Genomic DNA, 27160 nt, shown 5'->3' with positions numbered 1-27160 from the left:
AAAGCCAGAGGTCTGCTGTCCTTGTAAGGCTAACACCAGGCTACACACAGCATCATTCCCAGCTGAAATGTTTTAGTGTAGATCAAAGTGTCCTGTGGTTAAGTGGGTAGAAATCTGTTGCTTTAACAGTGCTCATAGCTGCCTCACCTGAAATTTGCTCAATGCAGCAGTACCACGGAAAAACAATGAGAAAGATCTAGGGCTGAGGCATACTGAGGCAGAAGTATTTAAAAGCTCTGTTTATCTGGGAACGAGTTAAGATTAAGAAAATTACAGTAAGGATTTTTTAAACATTTTAAAGACACAAACCTCTGTACTATGTCATATGCTAAAGCACTGTGCAGTTTGGAGCAAACAAGCTAAACTCTTGTTGAAAACAACTTAAGAGCAACAAAAACTTTCACACTTGTGTAGCAGCTTGCCTAGCACTCATAAAACAATTTCTAAATCTTTTCAGTCTTTAAAGACCAACTAACAAATCCATGTATATACACTCATCATTTAACAGAGGAAGTAAAAGGAAGGGGACAAGGACACTTGGTCTTCTTCTGCACTGGCGGTAATCATTAGAGTTTTCCCCTCCACCAAAAAATGTTGTTTCTAGCTGACTGCCTCGGATGCTCTCCCTCTGAAACACGGCAGCAATGATTCCCCAGCTGGACATGCCTTGAAGCCGCGTGGAGCCGCCCCAGTGACAGCCGCTGTTGCTGCCCCGCGCTCACCTGGCCACGGGAAGCATCCTCAGGGGCTTGAGGGCGTCTGAAGAGATATTAGCTCCTCATGTCTGCAGGCTGGCATCTGCTTCCTCCGCAGTTTAGCCCCAAATGTTTGTCTGGAAAGAATGCTCTTAAACCAGCAGGGGTTTCTGCGAAATCCAGCCCCCTACTTGGTTAGCTTTAGACTCTCTTAACCCAAGAATCCTAGGAAAAGAAACTTCCTCGGCTGAATGCTCAAGGCTTGGAGAGTTTGAGAACGCTTTTAACATCTCTTCCTCATCAGCCTACACAAAAACAAAGCTCTTGGTAGATGCAGTATAAACAAAGTACATAAAGATAACTTAAACTCCTTTAAATATTTAGACACACGCGATACCACAACAACAGCATTAGCCAAGCTGGGCGTGAAAACCCACTGGCACCCATATCAAAACCACCTTTGCATGAAGGTTTGCCTTGTTTATGAAAAGTCAGACAGCCTGTTTTATTTCATTCATTTAGACCTACAGAAGTGCCATAAACCCCTTCCGATAGCACTCAGCCAAACACCATTAAAGGTGGGTATTTATACAATGCATACGGCTCCAGTCTAAACCAGCTGCATTTGCACTTCAGAGCTATCAGGCCGATTGTCCTGCCTAAACACACTTGGCTGATCAATTCAAACAACGTGAGCACTGCTGTAACTTTCCCAAAAGAAGCCCAAACACCCCGCGTCTCACCCCTGACCGCTCACCAACACATCACAGCATCTCAGCCGCCGCCGCTTCTGCTTATCGCATCCAAACGAACCCACGCGCTCTCCAGGAAGGAGGATGCCAGCTGAAAAGGTTCGAGTTATTTGGGGTACTGAGACTAAGCTTCTGCTCCTTGGGATTTTGCAACCAAGCTGCTGGAAACCAACGAGACCGTATGACTTTAGCAACAGATGTGCACGCCGACATCTTAAGAGGCTGAAATTTTATAAAGAACTCCCATTATTTCGGAGACAAGAGCTATTGTTTCCACTCGCATCAGTGCTATTTTGGGAAACGGGTTGTACGAGCAATTGCCCAAATCAGCTTAAAAAGAAGATGGGTGCGATTGTTCAAAAATAACATCTGAAAAGTACCACAGCTGAATCTACATCGTTTACTTCAAAAATTGCACATGCCAATACAGAGCAACAAACAGATGAAAATGTGGAACTGGCAGACATAAAGACAAGCAGCTGTTCAAGTGAAGAACATTTTGGGTTGGTTTCCCTTCTCCTCCCCACCGTACCTATTTTCAGACACCTTTATGGCACGCCTTCACCTCAGCTCCCACAGCAGAACTGCAGACACAAGCAACTGATGTAAAAACATACATCCTACAACCCTACCGTCGATGTAACTCCCAAAACGAGCGTCCCCGGTGTCTCCCTCCACAGCCAGGCAGAAAAGCGTTGCCTTCAGCAGCAGCAGCAAGCCGAACACTGGGGCATGAAGGGATGAGGAGCAGCAGCCAGCCCTGGCCACGCTTCAGTGCGAGTCCTGGAAAGCAGCACGGAGTCGCTTCAGGAAGCGGTTTCATGTGAAAGGCTCTGCACGAGCAGCGGGACAATAACAGCGAAAGGGAGCCGGGGCTGGAGTTAGCAATTTCCTATTACTGAAGGGGGAAAATACACAAACTGCTGCTGTGCTAGCGTTTGAAAGTTCCTGCAATAAACCAGAGGCTAATGATCAAACTCAGGCATGCAAGTTTAATTTTTTTTTTTTTTGAGGAATTTTTATAATGTCCTTGGGCACTTAATAGCCATATCTAATAAGCTCTAAATTAGGCAAGGTCATGGGCATGCAGCCTTCAGCATTTCTGGGTATAAAACACCAGCAAAACAACCAGGTTTAGGTGACTTCCAGTCTTCCAGAATATTTTCTTCACCCCACTATAAACTGATTTCTAAACCCCAGTAGTGCGGTTCATTAACCTGTTGCACAGCATAGACCTTAGGAAGGAAACGCCCCTGTCGGTACAAACCCAAGTAATTCTGTAACGTGCCTAATGCTGAAATATTTACACTGATGTTTTGCTGGCCAAATACCTCCAGTACACAGGGAGTCAGCCGGCAGGCAGGCAGGCAGCTACCTACAAGCCACAATTTGTCTGCACGACAGCTAATGAGGTGAAAGTAGGTACACACAAAAGCAGCCCGTTTGCTGATATAAAGGAACTGCTGACAGAGTTTGATGACAGAAATTTATGTAATTCTGGTAAAGAAAGGCAGTTGTATAGAAAAAGAACTATAGGCCAAACAACCCCCCCAGAATCTGAATATAATTGATTATATTCAGACATATATGAACAGGAAAGAGGAGGCAATAAAACTTTTACTTATATTTGACTCTATTCCTCCCATCCCATTCTATCTAGCGCAAACCCTGTTTAATACAAAAACCAGGCAAAGCACCAAGGCAAGCCCTTGCCACAGCTTACTCAGAAATACACGCCGGTGAAGGAGCAAGCAGGACAGTTCACATCTTCATTCAAAGGACATCCCAGTATTTAACTCCCGTGAAGAATTTTCCACGTATGACAGCCAGCTAAATGCCTTGCACAAGGCGCAGCTCCTGCTGCGTGCATCTGCAGTATCCCCTCCAACAGAGGCACAGCCTCAACAGCAGCCTCGGCTCTGTGGCGATCCAAATAAACAGCAGCGTTGGGGACTGTGACCAAATCACACCCTGCTGCACTGAAGAAGAACATTAACCATGGGTCACGTAGGCATGAAGCTGCACAACGTCCAAATGGCAACACCATTTACAGGGAACTTCTCTCTTTTTAACACGTGCCAAGCAATTAGTCACCATTTTATTTGGTATACAAATGTCAGCAATATTTCAGAAGTTAACAGTGATATATGGTCCGTGATGAAACTGTTCCTCCTCTATGCATACATCTCACAGTTCCACACCAGCATTTTAAGAGCTGTACTAGAGACAACGAAGCACTGCACAAGAGAACAAATACTGGCACTCACGGAAAGCGGTGTTCATTGCTGGAGCATATGGTGACTGCGGGATAAGAGCCACGCTCTTCTGTGAGTAGGTCACCCCCCACAACAAAGAACATGGGAAATTCAACAGGGGGGGAATGGGCACGGAAGAACCGATACAACCATTCTAATACTCAGCAAAAAAGGAAAACTGAAGGATTTTTAGCTTTTTAAAGAGAAAGAAGGCTTTCCAGCAATCAAGCAGTCTTATCATTCAAACTAACCTGTCTTCCCAAGGAAATAATCGAATCCAAAATAAAGAAAATGATGAAATAAACATGGAATATATTAGCATTCACGTCATTCTTTCCTAATTATATCACAAGAAGGTATTGTCTAATGTAGAAATCTATCTACAGTGCCAAAGAAGTAACAGCAATTCTACCTTACCACCTACTTTGCGCTATTCTCACTTAGTAAATAGCTTCTTACAAAAGGAAGATACCTATCAGCAATCAAGATACACCACATTTTATCCAGCCACCCTAGGATTAAAATAAGCATTTGGTTTCAAGGAAAATGAGCTCATTTTAACTAAATACGTCTTGCTGAGCTTTATCGAACTAACCGATCAGGCGTATCAATACACACTTCACTCTTTCCTGCACATTCACCATCGCCCAAGCTCTGCCGTTGGCTCAGTTGACCTCTGCGAGCTGCTCTGCCTTTTCCATCACATCAATTTGACAGACGCTAAATGCGATGTGGGGGCCAGGAAAAGGGGTGGGTGGGTGTGTTACAGCTTACTGCGGCCAGGTTCATCAAACGACGCCTTGAAGGAAGTACAGCAATTACGTTAATGCTCTTTAAACCGCCTGCTAGCCTTGCTGACCAGTTTCTGACAGTAGTGGGAATCTGGGACAAATCTAGAAATTCGGACTTGGGTTTTCATTGGAAAACCCCAACCCTACTCATGAGCAGGAACTGAAAACAAACAAAAAGAACTGTTTCTAAACTGCACGGTAACTTCTACTTTGCCTTTTACACCAGAGAGTCCAAGGAAATCAGGCTCAAGATCAAACGTGTGAATGCCAGATAATTAAACAAGTGGATCACTGACGCATAAATAAAGTTTTAGATTTACAGCAAACAAGTCCTCTTCTGTATCCCAACCAGGCCAACTTTTCAGAGGTTTTTATGTCGGCATTGGCCTAAAAAACACAGTGGAAACTTGAGGGGTCGGGTTCCCTCCCCGCTGGCACGTCCCTGGCCCTACAGGAGGCCGCGGGGTTAGACCAGAGGAGAAGGCCGGCTGAAGGCCTGTCCTCGGTGTCTGCCTAACGAACCGGCGGTGGGTTGGGAATCGCTCTGTCCAAGCAGCACTAATGAGCCAAATGGCTATTATTACTGCAGCGATCACCCGCCCATGAGCGCCCCGCCGATGCTTTATTTTTTACCTCGTTCGGCAGCGATGCAAAGGCAGATCTAGTGGAGAAACCTCCTCGCGACACCTCTCTGGCGACACAAGGAGTGTGCGAGTTCATGGCTTCCTGAGGCAGAAACACCCACGTTTTCGTTTCTGCTGCCCTCCCCTGAGCGCCTGTGCCCGCTACGTGGCGGACGGCACCGCTGTGCTGTCACCCAGAAGGCCAAACACCAACGTGGGAAATCCTTGTGGCCCCGCAGCCCTGAAAACGGAGCGGTAAGGCAGGGCCCGTCTGACATCCTGACACCAGCGTGCGCAGCGGCCGCGGGCTCTGCTGCGACCTGGTAGCTGTGTCTGTGCGGAACGGGGCTCCCGCCGTGAGAGAAGTGAAAAACTCAGCGACGATCCTTCCAAAGGTACGTTGATGGCAACACCGGGGATCTCTGCCCAGTTCACATTGAGACCTTTGTTATTTCACATTAATTTCCACGGAAAAAGCTCTCTGAGGCGACATAATCGTTTTTTGAGAGAATACATCTATTGTGCCAGTTCTGCCCTTTGGAAGTTCAGTCCACGATAGCAATCTGACCTGTCCTCACAACAAATAGCAATCCTGACCTGGTCTCGCAACAAATCTTGCATGGGCAAAAATGACAAAGCACAGCACCCCTGCATGCCTTGGGCATCTAGTGCTGCAAAATCAACAAATACACACCTAAAAAGGTACCAGGCAGGATGGATATTCCTGCAGGTACTGCCGCTATTTGTGCAGGTTTTTATCTCTATCCATATCCATTACTAAGGAAGAGTTTCCAAGATATCAAAGAAATCACACAGCAGCATGAAAGAACAATTTAGCATTATATTATATTATTATATGGGCAAGTGATGTAGTTTTCATCCCACTAGCTATAGAATGTAACCATCATTAAGAAGCTGTCAATATTGCCTCCAAAGGAAACATATTTTAGCAGAAAAGAGGGCATGCTCTGGCTACGACTGAAAACACAATTATTTCTCTAAGAAACTAATTTTTTTTTACATAGTGATATGGTGTCCATTTGTTTGCTTTTAATAACAGTAAAGAGTAGGAATTTCTTCTGCATCAGCAACGCAGTTCTCTTTTGAAGAATCATGATGTATATAATTATTCCATTTGCTTTTACTTTGAAAACAATTTGCGAAGAACCACGATTTCACAGACACTTGGGAATCACAGCCCCACCTCGTAACGCCTGCCACATCCAAAATAACCGTGCTGGGGAGCAGGGCAGTCCAGCCAGACACGTAATCGCGCATCCACGCGCTCCATCACCGACTGGCACAAAGCGCCCGGACAAAGCGCCCGCGGAGCTGGGCACACGCGTCTCCCGGGTTCAGTTCTCAGCATCACGGAGCTGAGCCCTGCAGGCTGGCACATCCACGCTGCAGAGAAGCCGCTGAGAGCAGTGTAAAGCTGCTGCAACCCCACGGGACGGGGCTGTGCTGCCAGTCCCACTCCGCAGCCTGCTCCTCGGCACCAGGGTCCACGCACAGCCGTGGAAACTTCTACTCGGTTGTACCGAAACCCCGTGCGTGGGCAGGAGGGGCTCGCCCCACTGCTCCACCTTTAGCGGAGCTGCTAGTAAATAACCTGAATTTAAATAGTCTGACTGGTGTTTATTATGCATACAGTGCTAAAAACATTAACATTTAAATTAAAACACATTTTTTCTAAGTGCATGTCAACTGAATCAACTTCTATGCTTAAGAGATCACTTTTTTTTACCATAGTTAAAAAACAACAACAACAAAAAAAGGTTAGAAAGAGGAGATTACAACAAAAAGAGACATACCTTTGCACCATGTATTTTCAGCCCCGCCGGTCAGGGGGCTCCCATCGTGCCCTCAGCGGAGCAGGGACCCCGGGGACATCCTCCTGGTGCTCTCCACCGGCCAGTTCCCGGCTCCCCGCAGTGGGAGCTCCGTCTGCGTGCTCCGTGAGTGCCCCAGCTCCGTCCTGCGGCAGCCAGGCTGCTCCGTCATGGAGCAAACGTGCCCGCTGCGCGTCTGGCCGCTGCCTGGCAGAGGGGGAAGATTAGGATCTTAGCAGGGCAGAGATTGTGCTGAGCCCTAGGTTCCTTTCAGGCGTTGTTAGAAATGAGATGCAAAACTATTTCAAGCATACGTATATATATGCGCATATATAAATCAACCAAAATTGTTTTGCTGTTCTGCTCTCTCGCACAAGTCTCCCTTGCTTTACGAAGAAAATCTGCAGATGGCAAAGGGTAAATTCAAAAGCGGGAGTGGAGCCCCGCGGTCGCACGAATGTAAGCAGGAGACAGCCCTGAGCGCACACGCAGACGAGTCGCTGCATGGGGGGGGGGGGTTACGGCCCCACGGTGCAAGCAGAGAGGCTCCCCCCTCCCAAGCTCCCCGCAGCACGGCCAGGTCTGGGAGAGCAGCCAAAAGGGAGAGGAATGGCATCCCACCGCCGCTCTCCGCGGCGAGGTGCCCGGGCACCGCAGAGCCTCCCGCCGCGCGATTCCTTACCCCCGCTGCTTCTCCTCTCCAAGGAGCTGATGCCAGCGCTCAGGAGGGTCAATGGCGAGTGATTTCTAACTATCTGCTCCAGATGGGAGTGTCCTTCCAGCGATGAATCACGCCGTTTTATCCCAGCATAATGTTACAGAACGCTTTACTCAAGCAAAATTCCATATATGAGGCTGCAGGTTTTCATCTCTTGCCAATTTCAAGTGGGTTTTGTTATCATTAGAAGAATGTAATTACGTACATCTCGCTATATTCCAGCCTGTTTCTCAACAGACTGCGCACAAATACCTACACATATTTAGAGACGCATGACATCAGGTTTTCACGCAGTTAAGTGGCTTTTAGATAACAAGCAGTGCCCCGTCCTTGAGAACGCGAAGATTAGATAAAATATCGAGTGAGAGCCGTGACTACCAGCCGCCTGTTTGTACATACTAGCGTAAAGTTTAACAAGGCAATTTAATTTATTTCGGTACATTAATTAGTCATGCAGAAAGCATTCAAAACAGACTAAGAGACAATTCATCAGAAAAGCATTAGTATTAAATCAGCGTTGGCTGCTGGCTGGAAGCTGCTCGTAAAGGCAGGGAGGCTCTTGCTGATGCTGAAGCTGCACAGCCCGGCCCCGATCCCCATCTCCTGCTCCCTGCGCACAAACCAGGGGCACGGGCTCCGGCGGGAGCCCGGCGCGGCAGCACCGGTATTTCCTGCTCCTGCTTCCTCTCTGCATGTTTACGGGAACATAATCTGCAAGTGCAAGCTCTCTCAAGCACTTCTCTGACACAGCCAAAGGTATTTTTGTCGTCTGGGGGGTTTTGAGCCCAATTCCGTGTGTAATTTCATTTTTTCAAGAGTTACTCTGTCGACACAAGTGAGGTTTGCTCACTGAAAAGACTGCGAAGCTTTAGACTGGTTGCTTAGGATTGATGTGCATGGCAGCTTGGAAACAGAGGTCCATGTCCTCCTTTAGGGTAGCTGCAGTATTAGTATTCATTTTAAAGATTCCATAGTTTCACAGGAAAAATACTGTGTAGTAGATCACTCATTAAGGTTAAAAAAAAAAAAAAGCCATGGGCTGACCTCCACAGACCATCATATCCCAAAGGTCACCTGAAGGAGGGCTTGAAGAAGCGCCTGGGAATGAGAGGAAACGCCTAGCAGAACGGGCAATAAATACAGAGGTCTGCTAAAGGGACAGGAGACCAAAGCTCTGCACGGGCAGGACACGATGCCCTTCCTCGCCCTGCTTCGAGGTACCGAGCGTTTCGGGGTCCGGGGCAGAGCCGGGACGCCGAGTGCTGTGGCAGGTGATTTGAAAGGCAGATGGCAGCCCTGGGCAAAAGGCCTTAGTCAGGGCTGGGTGTGGAGCAGCGCTGGGTGCTGAGCAGGCAGCGCTTGGATGGAGAGGGCAGGAGCCTGAAAGCCCACTTGAGAAGGAAGTTACGGCAACCCCAGTTAAATATCGGGCACTGGTTTGGCCAGAGGAGCACATCTTGTGAGGATTACTGGCAGGTCCCATCAGGTGGTGGCTGTAAAACTTACTGGAGCACCTCGAGCACTCGGTGCTAACGTGGCCCTCTCCGTGGGCTGAGGTGCTAGCCAGCTTGGACCCCAGATAGCGAGAAATCCCCTCTTCAGGTAGGCTAATGAGAGAACAAGGTTAAAAGAGTGGAATAGATGCTGAATACTGCCAGCAGTGAGCCAAGCACCAGAGGACCAAGCTCCTGAATCAGGTCACTGTTAAATCCTTTAGAATGAAAAAGCCAAGTCTGATATATAGGACTTAACAATACACAGGCAATTATTTTCATATCTATTCCCACAAATACCATTAATAGGAATCAGCTCACCTGGCTGGAGCTCCCAAGGGATCATGAATCATCCCAAGGAATCAACCGTAACAATAGAGGTGATGAGTTTAGTGAACAGAAGACAAAAGGAGCAGCAAGGCACAGCACCAGGAAGATAAAAGGCTTAAAAGGACAGAAATCCCACAAGAGTATCGGGATTATAAAAGCTGTACATCTCAAGAGGGTTACAAAAGCTTTGTGTTTCTGCAGGTCAAAATGTGTAATTGAAAAGGGTTTTACACGGATCGATACACGCCAATTCACAACTCCATCAGTAGGAGCAGAGGTGTACCTACCTGACTGTGTGCATATATAAAACAGTAATTTCTGACAGCCCGGAACTTGGTTTATAAAGCTGTTTTTAAAGTAACTTGTAAAATTATGTAAGTTATGAAATAAATTGTAAGGCGTTTTAAGAGTCCCATACAGCTTTGAGGATTAAAGAAATAATTGATGTTAACCACAAAAACACTGGGTAGCTCATTGTGAAAGTCACGTATTCCTTCTCCTGAGGAGGACTGCGCGCCGCAGCCGAGCACCGTACGTATCCCTTTGCTGAGAGCTGTAGCATTGACACAAGATATTTATGGCAGGCTCACGAGCACCAATGAACCAGGACATCCAAGTAGATGTTCTGTCACACCAAGTCAAAAATGGTAACCCCGGACCATCAACAGCTAGCTATTCGTAGTTATTAGCAGTTCATTAATTTAAAAGCTTACATGAAAGAGTTAAAAAATATAGACAAAACTGGCCAGCAACATTAGTTCTGTTGATAGCAAATCCTGTTTTGTCTTTAGGGTGCATGAATCGTGAACATCTGTTCCTTCAGAAATGGTTGGGGCTTTTTTTTTCTGGGCCTTAAATACTGTGACTCTGCCTTTGTGCGCTATTTAAAAATAGATCTCAATTTTCATACATCTTCAGACACTTTCTAATTGACCAAGCATGAAAAGACATTGCTATTTAACAGTATCTTCAGCGCAGGCCTTGGTGGCAGCACTAACGTTCAATGCAGTTTATTCATCCCCTTGCTTGCGATGGTTTATGAATGTTCACAGCTGGGGGACACGAAGCCATTTCTCCAGCTGCGTATCTTTTATGTGAACAGCAGCATGCATCGATGGCTCAGCTCTGCTGGATCAGATCCCTCACATTCCCTGCAAACACCAGAAAATAGCTAAGCCAGGACTATTACCTTCTCGTTCTCTGCGTCCATCGTGACCTAGTCTAGTTTGGGTGCAGGGCTGGACTTCTCGGCATCTGTGCCTCCGGACCGAAACTTAGCGGATGGTGGAGGTTGGTGGATGTCGGGCTGGGACTTCCACGGTCAGGCTGCATAAAAGCCAGGGCACGGAGATGCTCGCAAAGCACATGGCTGCTCTCAGAGCTGCCCTCGCAGTCCGCCGCTTTCTGTTTTTTCACCAAAAAGAGATGGCAAAACATTACTGTGCTTCCCAGTAACCTGAGTCTGTATATGTTATAGCCGTGGTCTTGCTTGTTGATGGGAACTGAGCACCCACATCTTCAGAGATACAGGAGGGTTCAGACACAGAGCGGTGCCCAGCTACCACCCTTTTCCTACAAACCTCAGGCAACACGGGGTGTTTGCGTGCTGGCCCCACAGAACCCTGTTTTTCAAAAAGGGTGGCCTCTGCAAGAAAAAGTTTGAGATCAGCAACGAGGGTATTAAAATTTGTGCCACAGGAACAAGACTGACAGTGCTGCATTGCCAAACTTTATGCAAGATTAATTGTGCTCATCTTGTTTGGTAGAAGATTCAAGGACAATAGCTTGGAGACATATTCTAAGCTATCGGTATTTTATAGTCATGTTTAAAATATAAGGCTTAGGCTCCTGCATGCCCAAACAGTCCTTGATTTCACATGCAATTAGTGACATAATTAACAGCATTTAATAATGTTCACCAGCTATCCAGAGCCAAAAGAGTGAATGAGCAGTCATGGGTGCCTTTCTGTGATAACAGCAAGACCAAATTCTCCAGTCCTATGAAGGAAATTAAGGTAAAAATCTATGGTGTTACTGGTCTCTGCTGTTTAGAAATTACTTTATTGGTATTAAAACTAGGAACACACTATTAAATCGCAGCATTTTATAAAGATAAGGCACATTGGGCATTCCTGTGTCTTCCATGGGACTTGGTTTAAATATTACTTGAAGAGAGAAAAATCTGCTCCAGAATCTGGTCCATTATTTGATCTAAGTGCACCCAGCCTAGTACCCCAACCTGCAAAGGAATCTCAAAAAGGAGTTCATACAAGCTCAGTATCCTTTCATTTTCCATGGCAGCTCTCAAATACGATGGCTTTTGGGCATCCCTTTGAGAGACCATGACTTAATAGAACCAAACATAACACCTACCTGGTTTAATAAAAAACAATACTTCAAATAAACAAGAAAACGGCGCAAGAAAGAAGGAGGTCAGGTTTACAGAAAGATGGGCACGTAAAGAACAATTAGATGGAAAAGCAGGGCTGCTTCAAGGACAAGGGATAACGTGGAGAAATAAGTGCGTGGGAAAGGGAAACATAAGATTGAAGAAAATCCATTGTTAAGTGACAGAGAAAATCCCTATATCCTCAAGGAGCTGCCATCCTCTGCCTGGCTAGAAACTTTGTTACTCAGCCAGTGCATGCTTAAAAGCATAAGCATACCCAAAAAACTTTCTTTTCAGGTTTCGGGCCATGAACAATGTGAGTTAGATATAATTAAAAAACAAAAACAAAAAAACACAATTGACTAAGAAACACCACACAGAAGCTCTAGCCAAACAGTAAGCAGCACAGCACTCACACGCGGCTACCTAAGCTTGTACTTCCTAGCAGCAGGTGTGTGGCATGTTTTAACAACGTGCTCCCCATTTTATCAGCCACGGTTTAAGCGTGCCCGCTGTACCCACCAAGAACAACATTTCAGCGGACGACTTACGGCGTGTTTTAGTTGGCTGCTGGGCGTTGGCACCGGCAGGAGATTTCTGGCAGCATCCATCAATCCCAGGGCCGGTGCGCGGCATCCTGCCTGCCCCCAGTGTGCTCCATGCGCAGAGCGTTTCTGCATCACCGGCAGCCATGCAGAGCACAGCACCATGAAATGAAGGATTAAAAAAAAATAATTAGGGGAATGAAAAGGAAGGTAAATTTTTTTCCACGCAGTTCCTTTTTCACAAAGAGCAAGGAGAAAAGTGGCAGCCGTGAAAGAGACCCTGATTGCCTATTATTAACTGCTAGTAGCACCCTTGGTTTATTTACCAGAGTGAAAACTAATGGGGAGACTAATGAGAGGTTTGGTTTGACGCATTGTGGCGTTTCATTACAGTCTGGTGGAAAATTGGAAATGAACCTGATAGCCTGCACTCTGTTAACTCTTTCCCTGGGATCTGCGTAAGGAAGCATTAATACCCCTGCGACCTGCTCCGTGAAGATAAACGCCACATCCCACCCAGAGGACAGGGAGAAAGCAGAAAGCAAAATGCAGCGTCTCTTGGGAATGGGTAAGGAAATGAAATTCACCACCTTTACGTGATAGTATCTTGGAAAGTCCAGTGTTTCTGAGTACAGAAATAACACCGCACAAAGAAATTGAAGCATTCTGAAAACCTTTCATAGATATGTTATAAAAACAAGCAGCAAACAGGTAAGACGGCCTATGGTTTTGGGTGATGCAAACAAATCTGTTTCCACCAGTCGGAAAGTACTAAGGCCATTCCCTCTGCACGAAGCCACGCACTTCCAGAAGACAGCCACGCCACCTACCTCCTTCCCACATGCTCGTGCACGCGCAGTGCCTCTGTGCACGTATTGCCTCCAGTGGTGCTGCCAGATCTCGTGTCTGCTTGATGCTTTCTGGTGGGTTTTGGTAAATAACAAAAACCACTTCATGGAAAAAAACAGCAGCTCCCTGTTCCCCAAACCAATGCATCTCTGTTTCTTCCCTGAATCTTAAAAAAGAGTGGAGGGGCTACAGTTACTCATTGCAGATAGAATTTGTGTGTGTATATACACACCATGGCCTAGGGAACATTAAAGTTGTGTGATAAATAACCCAGCTTTTCACAAAATGACCAAAACAATCCTTTTACTTTTTTCCACACCCTGCCTACTAGAGGAGCAAGCAAAACCAGGAAATCGCCTCTGACATTAAGTGCAGCCTCCCTGGGTAAAAGCCACACAAGGAGCATCTCTCCATTTGTCAACGCACCAAAATATTCAGATACAAAACATCTGAACTTCCTGGTCATTTTTGCAGGGATTTTTTAGGAGGAGAAAAAATCGTTTGAAGAAGATTCCCAATAAATTCCGATATTTGTAGCTGATTATGAATGACACTTGGATCCTCACTAATTGCAAGGAAAATACCTGTATGCAAGTTCTCAGCTCTCCACCATAACTAGGTAGAGAGCACAACCAAGATACAAGGGAACAAAAAAAAAATAAAGAAAAAAATATGAAAAAACACCAAGGGGGACTAAAACATCAAGTTTATCTCAGGGAAAAAAGCTTTAAGTGCAGAGACAAGCAGCAGAAGGCACACGAGAGCGGTGCCAACATGATGTGGAAGAAATAGCCCAAATCACACCCAAATAGGCTGACACCCCCTTCCACGGAAATGGTGTCAGGCTGCACGAATGAGCTGGGCAGAGAAAGCAGCTCTGTGGTGGCACAAATAACAGCACGTTGAACTCCAGCCTCTGCCTCTGGCCGTTTGTCTTTGACACAGAAAAATACCATTATGTCACTTCGCTGGTGCCCGTTCAGAAAGCTGCTCAAGCAGCACGTGGACTTTTGCCACAACGTTTCCTCTCCAGCTCCAAGACCAAGAAGAGACTGATGTGCAATTTTTCCCTTACAGATTTTGCCAGATTCTGGGAATTGCAGAAATGTCCTGAAACCTTTGCCAGCATCACACGTGCAATCTTTTGGTTCAGAGACAGCTCCGGCGTTCCTTAGGACCATTTGGGCTGCTCGGTGCCCCAGAGCAGAGAGCCCTCATTTGGCTTGAAACTCGACATCTGATGCTGTTAAACACCTGATCCAATGCACACTAAAGCTGAATTAATGCCAGGATCCCACCAACTTTAGTCTTTCTTGTTTAATTGGGCTGAAAAATATTTAAATAAAAAAATATTTTTTTCCTCTCTTGCTTTTACATCAAAATTACTGTGATGGGTTGAGGATATCTGCTACCAGCAACCTAATCATAGCACCTGCTGCCTGCATTGTACAGATGGAGTTGCTTTTCAGCAAGGTGTCTTCCTTGGCTTTATACATTAAGGAGATAAAGTGAGAAATGTGGGAAGGACAAACTGATTAAAAAAAAAAAAAATGATTCTGCAGAGGGAAACAGTAATTGTTCATGTTAAGTGGCAGTTTGGCAGAACTGTGGTGTGATGTTGCTATATGTTTTATACACAGGGTAAAAAAAAAGCTTTTAGTTTTATAAAATAAGAAAAATAAACAAAAGAAGGGGGGAGAAGCCATTGGGGAATACTTTACATGTCTTTATACTTAAGATGTTAATGGTCCAAAATAACATCCGTATTCTTCCTACATTCCTGAGGGGGGGAAAAAAGAGAAAAAGAAGAAAAATCACTTGATGATTATGTTAGCTTGCTTTGAAAGCCTACAGCAGATTTATCATTTCCTTTGGAAAAACTGTACTTTGTTCTTCCTACAATATCATTCCCATCAACTGTAGCATGCCAAAAGAAGCGGCTTTGGGAATAAGCCAAAAAGATTGAGACAATGTGGTATATTCTAAGCACAGACTATTTATGGGCTATGAGAGAAAATCCTTTTGTAATTTTGAAGTCTGCATTCGGTGCAAGTTAATGAGAAAGTTCGGAGAGACTGAAAGGTCTCATTATGATATGTCACTCCACGATTCCATCTTTGTTTTCTTAATTTTCTTTTAAGCTGCTCCCAAGCTGGCTAAAAGAAATCCTTATGAGAGAGGATGAGATAAACTTTGAGGATTTGAATGTAGAGATGGCCAGTCCAGATCTGATCCGGTTATTTTGCTCTCATGGTGAGCTGGAGGGAAAAAGCCTAGGAGCTGTTGAGCTACAAAATCCCAGCTACGTTTCTCTCCTGCTCCGCTGGCATCTCTGGGCTGAGAAGAGCGTTTCAGGTTATTTTAATTACTGTTATTAAATATATGCAAAGGAAATGGAAAACCATCCAGGAATACCACCAAGTATCATCAAGTAACTTTGCTTTTTTTGTACTAAATTAGTAATAGCAATTTCTAAGGAAACTTCAGGTTAGATCGTGGTATTTGAACTGTACCTATTATTCTTCTTATCTAACGGGGAACAAGCAATATTTTGAAGGATTTATAATGAACCTGAGAAATGACCACAACTTCTGCTATCTGTTTACCTCTCCGCAAGCAGTTCATGCTAACAGCCATGGAGCCAAGCAGTCTGGTTCCCCGCAGGAATGAGAAGAGAGCTGTAAAATTGCATCAGCATGAAGACAAATGCCCTCACCTGGGGGAGGCAGGGATCCAGAGATGGCAAATACATGATGAGATCTACCACGAACGCCACAGCGACAGGAACCGGGCAGCCGATGCTCCCCAAGCTGCAGAACTGGGGAACGCTGCAGAACTCCAGCCCTCATCCCAGGGCTGCACGACATGCCGGAAGCAGGCCACCAAATGCTGCTTCTCAAACGCTGTCTTATTGCTGGAATACGGGGATATCTTTTAAAATATAAAATGCTCCTGTGCGTTTCTTCCTGGAGTATTGAAAACTCAATTTTTTCCTTCAAATCTCGATTTTGAATATCAAATATTGAATAAGATATATTGCTTCAGTGGGAGAGAAATCAACGGGAGGTGCACAGTTTATTCTATTTTCTTCATATAATTCAAGCTCATTAGATATCACTTAAAAGATTCTGTTCTTTAAATAGCATAGCGACAACTGATCATCTGCAGTCTACTTTCATTACAGAAATTTTCATCGTGGAGATTACGTAGTTTCACACAGAATATAGCTGAGACAAACTCTCCCTGTTCAGGGATAATTAATGCTCTGACAGCCAGCAGCAGCTATGGCTCGGTGCTAGCTCACGCTGCTGGGAAAGCCAAGCACATTCATCAAAAGAGTATCGCAACAAGGACGTGAATGCCTCATTCACCACCACAAAGCCCTCCAGCTCTTCCACCACGGCCCAGTCCCAAAAAGTGAATTGAATTCAAGTGGGGCTACTCACACGCTTAAATATACACGTACGCTTAAAATAGTTTCAGATTGGGATCCAGTCCAGCTGGCACCAGGAGCAGACTCATTAGTGGGTTATCTGGACGTGCAGCTGGAGGGGGAGAAAGGCTCCCGTTGTGGTCCTGAGAAACTGAGGACCTGGTTACCCACCCTGCGAGGTCAGGAGGTGCTGAGGGCCCGCAGCGACAGCCAGCGGGGCTGGTTGGCCTCACACCCCAGGCAACAACGAAGAAAGCAATGCTCACAGTTAGCGCTTCTGCATTACGAGGTTAACCACAAAATAAAGTCCGTCGCTGCTTGGGAAGGATAAGAACCGAGCTAAAGACAAAGCACTAGTAAATGATGCAAAGCCATCTGCTGTCACGGAACCAACGCGCCAGGCAGCTGGGCAGGACCGCGGTAGCAGCAGTCACCGCTGCGCCATTTTGAGCAGGAGCAAAGGTGAGGAGGCGAGGCCGCCGCGGCCGCCATTTTGTGAGGGAGGAGGGCTGGGCCCAGGCTCTCTCGCGTCTCCGGGGTGTGAGGCACCTCAGAACCAGACACGCTCTCGGCTTGGCCTGGCCAGCCTGCAGCCCACACAGGGCCCCCGCAGCATGCCCACCAGATGCCATCGGCTCTGCTCAGAGCAGCCAGATATCATTGCTAAACCAACCCGGTGTGGTTTCTTGAAGGAAACCTGTGAAATGCGTTACGCAGAACAGAGCATGTTCCTGCAGAGCGTAGGAACAGAGGTCTAAAACCCATGACCTACAGAGGAAGATGAAATGAACGGGAGCTTTTCGACCTAAGGCCATCTTCTGACAGAGTGAAAGGGAAAGTTCAGCAAAGATCACCCAGTGACAATCTGTTCAGCTAGCTCATGATAGCTGGGTTGAGAAGTAAAACACTTTCACTACAGCAAAAGCTACTCAAGCCAAACAGGAGCAAAAATCTAACAGGGAAGTGAAGCACTGGCAAAATTTTCCTTGTTCTCAGTGAAGTCCTGCAGTCCAGGTTAAATGAGGACCCCTGAGGAACACGGGCAGCAGGATTGCCTTCGCACCCATCCAGCTGAGACTTCTCAGGGTCCCCAATATACTGAACAGCAACATGCAGTAATAGCAATCATCCACAAAATGCATAATCTAAAGAGAATGGGCTGAAATAATCACGTCTCTCTAAAAGAGATGGGAGTTGGAAGGCTGGGAGGTATTCCTTTCATCCAGCTCATACGGAGCAAAGGCTGCAAAAAATGGTTCAGGTCTTTCTTGTGATAGCACGGCAGCGACACCTGCTAGGAGATGACCACAGCTGTACCCTCCCACACGGACACCAGGATGTCATGGGAGCATCCTCTGCAAATGGCATTTCTCTGCATGCCATGAGGAACATCTGCTGCTCTCGCTGCTGGGACGCAGCTAAGCTTTGCAATGATCAGTCTGTCCCCTTTCCATAGATGTGGGAGCCTCCAAGTAGTGCTCAGGAGCTCCAACTCGTTTTTGCAATTCATCAGCAAATATTTTATCTTGTTAATCTGAAAAGCTGGAAAAAGCATAACTGTCTTTAAGATTTATTTATAGCAGAAATTTTGGGGAGAGGGGAAATGTAAAACAAAATTCCTTCAAGTCAAGAGCATACTTTGCTAATGTGACATGATTAATGACAAGGATAAAATTATATTAATGGAGAAATTTATTAAAGTATACTTTGAAAATTTCATAATTAATCCAATTCTCCTGGGCTAAAAGCTAATGGGCATTTTCCCAGACTTCAACAAGAGCAAAGCACAAATCCTCAAGACAAGGACAGACTGCCCCACAACCAAATGCATCACTGCAGAAGTGCCACACTGACCTCAACCCTACAGGCCAACTGCATGTATTTGTATACGCAAATCAACAATCTTTGTCAGCCTGCTGGCATCTGAGCTGGTACCTGCTGATCTAAAGCTGGAGACTTTGATGAGTGCTGAAATGGCTAAGTTCCAGAAGCCTGCTGAAAAAGATTATTGCCTGTGAACTTTCAAAGAGTTTTTTTTTCTTCCCTTTTTGTTATAAATTAGACTATGACAAAAACACATTTCTGCAAAGCTAGATCCCGTCCAAATCTGGTCTTAAAACACAAACCCACTGGCTCCTATGGCAAGGTGTTATACGGGAAAGATGTTCATGGCCTCCCTGTCCCCAGCTGACCTTCCTTTTTCCAGATGTTAGAGCCCAAAAGCTGCGTATAGAAAGGAAAAGGCGTTCCCAGGAAATAGTATTTCATCTCATCTCATTATCAGATTATTTTCCCTCCCACACCTCGCTGTGGGTCGCGTTCTCTGTACAAAAGCTCTGGTTTCTGCTATAAGCAGCGGTGAGCTTGCACCCTGGCCCCTATGTTGCATGCTGACAGCTATCCTGGGCTGCGCCAAAAGCCAGATGCATTGATCACGCAGAGATGCAATCTATGAAAACAGCTCGAGGCAAAGCAGGAGACCTCTCCTGCCCAAGCATGGCCAGCTTTTCCATGCACAATGAACCTCCTTACACAGCACCGGCTTAGGAGAAGGTATTTTCATCATAGCTGCAGGGATGCTTTGTTCAGATACAGAGATTCCCCAGGAAACAGGAGCATCCCTCTGCTGCTGGCAGGCTGTCTCCCCTTGCACATCATCCTGCACTGTTCTGAACCACCCAAGGATCTGGCACCCTGTGCAAGACTGATATAACCAAGGCATCTAACTGGCTCAGGATAGCGTCCTCTCCACCGGGCTGTACGCATGGATCAGTTTGGGTCCTTGTTTTCTAAGCAGCGTGGTGAAGAAGAGAAGGCTCACCACAATTTCTCAACAGCAATAAGAGAGACACCAATACCTCACCCGTACTTAAACCACAGCACTGATGTAAAATCTCAGCTCCTTACAGGGATCATATTTTACCCCTCTGCCCCACATCACTGGTGGCATCTTGGGGGTGGAACTAGATGATCTTTAAGGTCCCTTCCAACCCAAGCTGTTCTACGATTCTATGATCTTTTCTCCTCCAGGCCCTCGTGATTCAGAAGCTGCAGCTTCCAGCTGTGCTGGCTCCGTGCTGAGGAGCCGTGCGACAGCCCTGTGCTCTCCAGCAGCGAGCCAAGAATGCAGCTGTCAGCTCGGGCCCTTGGCTTCCAGCCTTTGCTCAGTGCCTTTGTGCTCCTGCAGCTCCACAAATAGGTTTTCTGACATTTCTGAATGCACCTGTGTCCTGCTTTTGCCTCCCCAGGTCAAACTTCTCTCATGGGGGCTACGCTGTTGGATGCGGTACCCAGACCTACCTGCGATGAACCTGAAGCCAGTCTCTGCAGGTGTTTTGAGTGGTGGTGAATACAGCAATACGCAAGAGGTTTTCTCAGAAAACAAGGAGGATTTGGGGGCACTGGGCAGGAAACAGGAGAGAAAACAAGGGCGTAGAACAGGAGATCTACAGCTTCTTGTAGACACGTCCTACTTAACCCTGCCTGTAAAACTGGGAACCCTTCTTTGCCCAGGTAGGTGTTTTGAAGGGGGATGATTATAAACCCCAGATTCTCAGGAAGAGAAAATCAGAAAGGGGAATTTTTCCTTCCTTATTAAGTGAAGTTGTAGCATTAGCGGATAAGTTACACATAAATAGGAGCAAAGTGAAAGAAGGTGAAGCTAAACCCATCAGGTGTGTAGACATAGGCCTGGGCAGGTACTTGCTCTATGAAGAACAAGGGAAAACTATGCATGAAGAGCAGAGTCTGAAGGCATGATGAGCAAACATCAGACAGGATTGAACCAAATAGAACATGCTGAACACTGTTTGAGATGGCTCAAAGCCACACTGAATCGGAGATTGAGATTTTAGCCCCAGAAAGACAGATGCAAAGGATAAACTATAAACATAAACCTCGTGTTCAGCGAGGGCTTTCCTACCGTATCAGCTCTAAAATGCTTCTCCAAAAGCTACCTGTTGCTGTGGATGCTGACTTTGGCCATTTCTCTCTCTCTGTCTAGTATTTTACTGAATACACACACACAAACACACACATATATATATAAATTAAAAGATTAACACCAATAGGCAGCTTAGATGAGGTCACCAGAAACAACATTTTGGTCCAGCATACTACTAGATACATTAGACATGGTTTCCGTGCCTGATTTTCAGTACTCCCAGTGCTTATGAAACAGTCTGTCAGCCAGCAATGGACGTAGCTTCTCTGTCTGGGGGTGAAAAAAACACAATTTTATTTTTTCCCCCCAATATCTTTCCCTATATAAATGAGGAAAAGAGCATAGCCTACCTTTCTGGGTCTGAGAAAATCAGGACTATTTAACTGCTCATTTCCAATCTCTGAAGACCAGCATGAATGCCACCATTGTTACATACATATCAGTTCCCAATGCTAGAGTTACATTACTTCTGGAAATAAGCAGTCTTTGCACTGCCCCTCCTAACAAGTATCAAGTTTATTTTTTTTTAAGCATAACCGCATACCAAAAACACACTAGAAAATTAACGTTGCTTTGCTTTAGCTTTTATTCAGAATCAAAATATTAATTTTGACTAGCGTTCTGTCTTTACTAGCTATTTTTCCTTCAGATAAACAAAATATCCCAGCCCTCCATTTGCATTATCTCCTTGCATTTATCAAGTTCAACCTAACAATGGGAATACTGAGGAAATCCAGCGAGGAAACACAGAGCTATTGAGCGGCTGCGCCTATCGAGGACTCTATCAATCTGCATGTCGAACGCCACATTCTTCGTCGCTTAGATTTCAGCGGATACAAGAAAGAGTTGAGCAAATTTTATGTAATTGCTGTGCACTTAAGAGCTTCAGAGGAGACTGCATCTCGCATTTAGTTACTTTATAAGGCACAAAAGTACAGTGTGCTGGCAGTCACCTTATCTAGCCATCAGGACAATCTCAGTGCCCCATATTAGTCGCGCAGCATCGTTTGACCTCCAGTTATAAAATTCAGAAAAACCAGACTGGCCGCAGAGATGCTTAGCCGCACATTTTACTGGGTCTTTACTGGGATGTTTCTGCGATAGGGCTGGTGACGACCAGCTCAGTAGAGGGAGGACTACAAACACCACCAAAACACTGCGTTTCACGTGAGACAAATTACTCTGTCTGTATTCGCACTACGAAATGCATGTTCATGCTAGTTCGCCTATTTGAATTCAGCCAGGATTAGCCTCATGATTAAAACGCTCAAAAATCCGTTCCTTAATGCATTTCTGGCAGCTAGAGCAATAAAACCGCAGGGGTTTATTAGCAGTAGAAATGATTACGATTTTTATTGTTCATGGATAATATTTTAAAAGTGTGCTTACTGACTTAGCAACCCCTTGCCCAGTCTAAAAAATTGGCTTTGATATTTTTGGCAAGGTCCTATAGGTGTATTTTGAAATTCCTTAGGAATGTAGATGTTCTTAAAAGCTCTGCTAAGTAATGACTTTAAAACTCTTCTAACACCAGGTGCCTTCTAACATAACCTCGTAACACCTCTGGCATACACTGGGGACTTTATAGAGGAGGATCGATAGGAAAAATACACCGAGCAGTTGCAGAAGAATCAGAGTAACCCAAGCATCCAGGATGCTCAGTGCGGTGTTTTTTCCCCCCAGTGCTTTATGATGTGCAAACCTTTTCCCGTTTGGCTTTATTAGCTGTGCCAGAGGTGTAATTACTGGTTAATCCTAGGGAGTAGCAGGGTTTTAAACGGCTGCCGAAGCAGCGCTGGATGGTATCAGTGCAAGACACGGCTATGTACAGCTAGCTCCGGTGCACGTGCGCTGTGTAATCTGGTTAAGAGCGACTAATAAATGATTAATAAGGTCTCATAAAAGTCAGCAACACAAAACAAGCCCATGGCTTGCAGTTGGGAGAAACAAACAGGACACACGGCTTATTATTGTTCCCCTCCTTAAGGAGACCACACACACGCACACGTGCTATAGGGGAACTTCCCAGTTAAAAACAAAAGCAAGTCACAAGCATAACACAAAAACGGAGGGGTTTCTGCAGAGGGATTTTCCTGCGTAACAGTTTATTTTCTGGAGGAGGTTTGTTTTTGTCAGATGGGTCCTTCTGCTTCACTTTGCATCTGACAGGGAAACCTGAGCGTTTCTAGCCTAAGGCCCCACGCAAATTCTTCCCTCCGTGATAGATGTTTACCTCCAGCTTTCGGACAGGGAAAAGAAAAAAAACCAAACCCAAGCCATGGAATGAAGTCCCTGTGTCCATCACAACTTGTCAGCACGGCCCATGATGCAGATGCCATGGACATAGTGCCCACAGAGCCTAACGATGACCTCCTACAGAAATTTCTGGTGGGTTTCTGGTAAAATTTAAGCAGACAGAGGCCACAGAACACCTCAAGGTTCACCGCAAGGAAAAAACAAATAAAAGTAGAGGAGGTATGGGAGCAAAGCGCGATGTCTGGCTGTTAATGGGGGCTTCTTTTCCCAGGGGAGACTAATATCACCTCTCATTAACACCTAGGGCTATTTGTGACGAAGTAAGACTCTGCTCCGAGCTGATGAAAAGCAAGATACACCAGGGGAGATGTTAGACGCGTGCTTTCAACACCGCCTTCAGTCTGAGAAGGTTTCCAAAAGGTTAATACATAATTATTACTCAATTAACACCTACATGTCCTCCGTAAGATTGAAACCTAAAGGGAGAACATCCTCTGTGGTCAGAGCCCCCCAAGTTTTGACCCCCAGATCTGGGCAGGGTGAAGCAGGGGCATGAAGAGGAGTGCGCATCCCCACCTTGTACACCTCATCTGTGCTCTTCTGCGTGGTCACATAAAGAACGTGTGTCAGCCTTTCTCAAGTCCTGGGGCTCTGCCTAGTCATAAACCTTTTGTGTTCTCCACAGGGAGCGTGTAAACATTTCGTACCTTTATTTTCTGGGTCTGATTGGTGACTGATTTAGCCAACCTAAATATCAGAATCTGTTCATCTTAACTGTAATAATGCCCCAGTGAATTACTTTTTTCCGCACAATTTTACTTAGTGTATTAGCTTCTGAATCCATCAAGCACTTTAAGCCATCAGATTATTCTTTTAACCATATCGCTAACAATTATCTTCTTCCAGAGGTCCAATCCCTCAATTTTTTATTTATTTCTAGTTTAACAAAAAAAAGTGTAATTTAGTCAACTTTCCTATCTCCAGTCATCTACCTGCACTGGATTCATACCAGAGAGATTTACAGGAGTTAATGGCAGCAAGGGTTGGAGGTCAGCTGAGGAAGCTCTGAAATTACTTGCCTTAGGACAGCAAATTCCACAGCAGCTGCAGCAAAGCACAGGCATAATGACTGCTTAGATTGCGCTGCTGACAGATGGAAAAAAGGCCCTGTTACCCACGCAGCCCCAGCGTCCTCGCACACGGCGTAGCTTTGCTCTCGGTAGCCGTCCCTCTCGAGTCAGGGCGTCTCGGGAAGCGTCTCTGTAACGCCGAGTCCAGGGGCAGCGCAGCCGCTGCTGCAGCCGGGACGCAGGCACCCACGCCTAGCACAGGCGTTAGCTCAGCAAAAAGGGCTTTAGGTTTCACATCCAATTTACACCCTGCAGTTACGTGATGAATTGCTGAGCGACCGCGCTTTCAGTAACCCAGATTGCTCTTTCATCCTTCGGAGGTGTCCGTAAGTCAAGTTGCCTCATGCTGCTGTCTCTTGCCTTCCCCATGACCATCTTTTTTGGAAGCTTCTACTGTAAGATGGCTAGCACAACAAATTGTCGTGTCCTCTTTAATTTGCTTTTGGCTCCCATGAGCAAAGGGTTCAACCTTTTCAGCAGTACATTATCCTCAGGGGCCCTCCTTTGCCCACAGCCACCTATAAATTCCCAGCAACTTCCTTTAAGGCTGGTGCTTACTTAAACGTGGCAGGCTAAACATGCAGAACGTAGACGACAGCACGAAGTGTTACACGAGGAAATGAAAAAGGCACGTTATGCTCACAAGGCAATGCAAAGGAGGGAAAGGGAGAAGGGGAGACCTCCATGCTGCTGGAATTAATCAGGAGCTCCCTAGGACGGGGCCATGGGAAAGATAAAGGTGATAAATGAATGAAATGCCACTTCTTAAGCAGAGCAGATAGAGACGCTCTCACTTACTAAAGAAAGAAAAAAATAAGATAACGATCTCTTTTCTCAAAGAGCTTTCAAATAAGAGCTAAAGGATTTTATCCAGAGTTTGAAAAGGGGACTTGTGTAAAGGCGTACATAAAGGCATTCTACCTCAGCACGCAGAGCTGGGCAGTATCGCTTCCAGGGTGTCTGTCATCCAGGGATCCAGAACCGCTTTAAAACCTGAACGAGTTAAGTCTTCTGGGGTACACGTGGGATTTGGGAGGATCACCGTGACTGCACTCAAACACTCAGAGGTGCAAGACGAACGTTCTTGTTTTACACAGACTGCTGGACACGATGCAAGCAACTACACACTACTGAACTATAAAGGCAAGAAATTGCAAAAAGGTAACCTCTGAAGGGTGAGGGTAGATTATAAGTGTGAATACCCTGTTCTTACCCAGAATCTTTAATTAATTTCAGACATCAGACCTTATTTTGCTGCTAATCCAAAGAGAGACATCTTCAAACATCAGCTCCTTTCCCACGTGCTGGAACACAAACTGGTGGAGAAAAGGGGCAAGTGAAGGGGGAGTAATGGAAACTTTAGGGGATACGCAGGTCAGAAGAGAGAGAACAGCTCCAGATCTAATAAGGGCCCACCAAAACCAGCCTTCCCTTCCCTCCTCCCTGTTAAGAAAAGTCTTTCCATGGAGCCTTCGGGGAACGCCCGGACCCTCGAGGTCTGGTTTGTAGCCATAGGCGGAAAGCAACCACTGCTCCTGAGGCGCTGATCCAACATCCTCCTGGAGAACCTCTCCTGAAGATTCATTTCCTAGCTGGCCTCAAAGAACTTCAATACTAATTTATCAGGAAAACTGGTTATAGGAGAAGACAGCTTTTGAACGAGAAAAAAAAAATAAAGCCCAGGAAATGAAGTTCCAAAAGCCCTTGATCATGGCATTTCAGATGAACTCAAAACTTTTCATCGATGTTCACAGAGCTTAAAAGAACCCTCACCATGGGGCAGTCCCAGGAGTTCTCTCAAACCTTCGTGAGTTCAAAGAATAAAAGCTGAAACGTAGCTGCTGCCAGGCATCGGCACGGAAACCTGACGGGCCGACTTTCATGCAAGCTGTACTAGTAAAAAAAAAAAAAAATTAAATTCCTTAATGTAATGCATTTGCTTAAAATTATGTCCATAAGGGATATATAAACATATGTTAAAGACAACATAAATCTTAATCAATGGTTTAGAGTTGCCAAATGTTTCAAGGCATGCATGTCTACTTGTGCATATTTTTACAGCATGCCAGCCAAGTGGGAAACAGCACAAGGTCTTGGCCAGTCCTCAAGTGCCTTAATGCTCATTTAAATTAAACTTTTAAAATGTAATTTAGTGGGGAGGCAGCATTTCAGCTGCTGAAAATCAGAGTCCTACAAACGTGATTTAGAGCCTTTGCTCATTAGTAAGCTATTAATAGTATACGTGAAGAAAAGTAGAGTGGCTGCATGTCAAGACCAAGTCTAGGATTTCTTGACATGTCTTACATGTATAAATGGAATATTTATTTATAGCTGCAATAACAGAAAAAAGCTAGTTCTGGAAATGATTCACAATCAGAAAGGAATAAATTGTGAGTTGAATGTCATCCCACTAAAGCCCCTAGCACTGCTGATGTTTGACAGATATGGCAGGAGCTGTATTAGATTTATATTACTTTGAAAGAGCAGCTTATAAAATTTGGCTTGTCAAAGCATTTTCTGAGTGAATAGAAGGAAGTTTCAGAGAGATGGAGAACCCTCTCGGTGAGGGATGAAGTTCACCTGCATGGCAGTGTCACCAAAAGCAAGATATTCGGGGATCTTAGAAGCCAACACCCCCAGCAATCCCAGCCATACAGCGGCATCCACCGCAAACACTGCTCTGACATTTTAATTCCCACAAGTGGATATATGCATGCTGACCAAGGCAATTAAACAAATTAACACAATTGTCAGCAAAAGAAGAAAAAAAATCAAAACCAAATCTTGCACCTCTGCTGCAGTTACTGACAGATTTTCCATGCTAAAGTTCATATGTGGACCCTCCCCCAAAAAGTTTGAGTCAGTTACTTACCAGAATCTCTATTTTTGTTACTTTTACCTAAACCAACTTTTCAAGTCTGGAGTTAAAGTAATTTTAGTCACCTTAAATTCACAAACATCGGATAATTCACTTTAAATAACATCCAGCCATTACAACACAGCATAAAAGCATAAAGAAAATGTATATAATGCATGCAAACGTGACTCTGGTGTGAAATACTGAGTAAAACAGAAAAGTTGTAGCGATAGAAGATAGCCCAACCAAAATATCTGTACATCACAAGT

General features: G+C 45.3%; 1 protein-coding gene across 4 annotated transcripts in view; it reads right to left on the bottom strand.

Moving 5' to 3' along the window:
• LYPD6 (LY6/PLAUR domain containing 6) overlaps positions 1 to 27023 on the bottom strand; it is a 49829-nt gene extending 22806 nt beyond the window's left edge. For 2 of the 4 annotated variants that reach the window (XM_080599281.1, XM_080599280.1), the window contains exons 1-4: positions 13265 to 27023; positions 12430 to 12552; positions 7631 to 11134; positions 6931 to 7155 (exon numbers count right to left, since the gene is read on the bottom strand). The gene's annotated coding sequence lies outside the window, so the exon portion shown is untranslated. Of the gene's footprint in view, positions 1 to 1452; positions 6910 to 6930; positions 7156 to 7630; positions 11135 to 12429; positions 13242 to 13264 lie in introns of those variants that run through there. The other 2 variants (XM_080599282.1, XM_080599283.1) reach the window with 2 other exon arrangements.
• Between the last annotated feature and the right edge of the window lie 137 nt (positions 27024 to 27160).

Source organism: Anser brachyrhynchus (genome assembly GCF_964034855.1).
Source record: "Anser brachyrhynchus genome assembly, chromosome: 7".
NCBI lineage: Eukaryota > Metazoa > Chordata > Aves > Anseriformes > Anatidae > Anser > Anser brachyrhynchus.
Note: the sequence above shows the minus strand (reverse complement) of the source record. Positions and strands in the feature narration are given on the sequence as shown.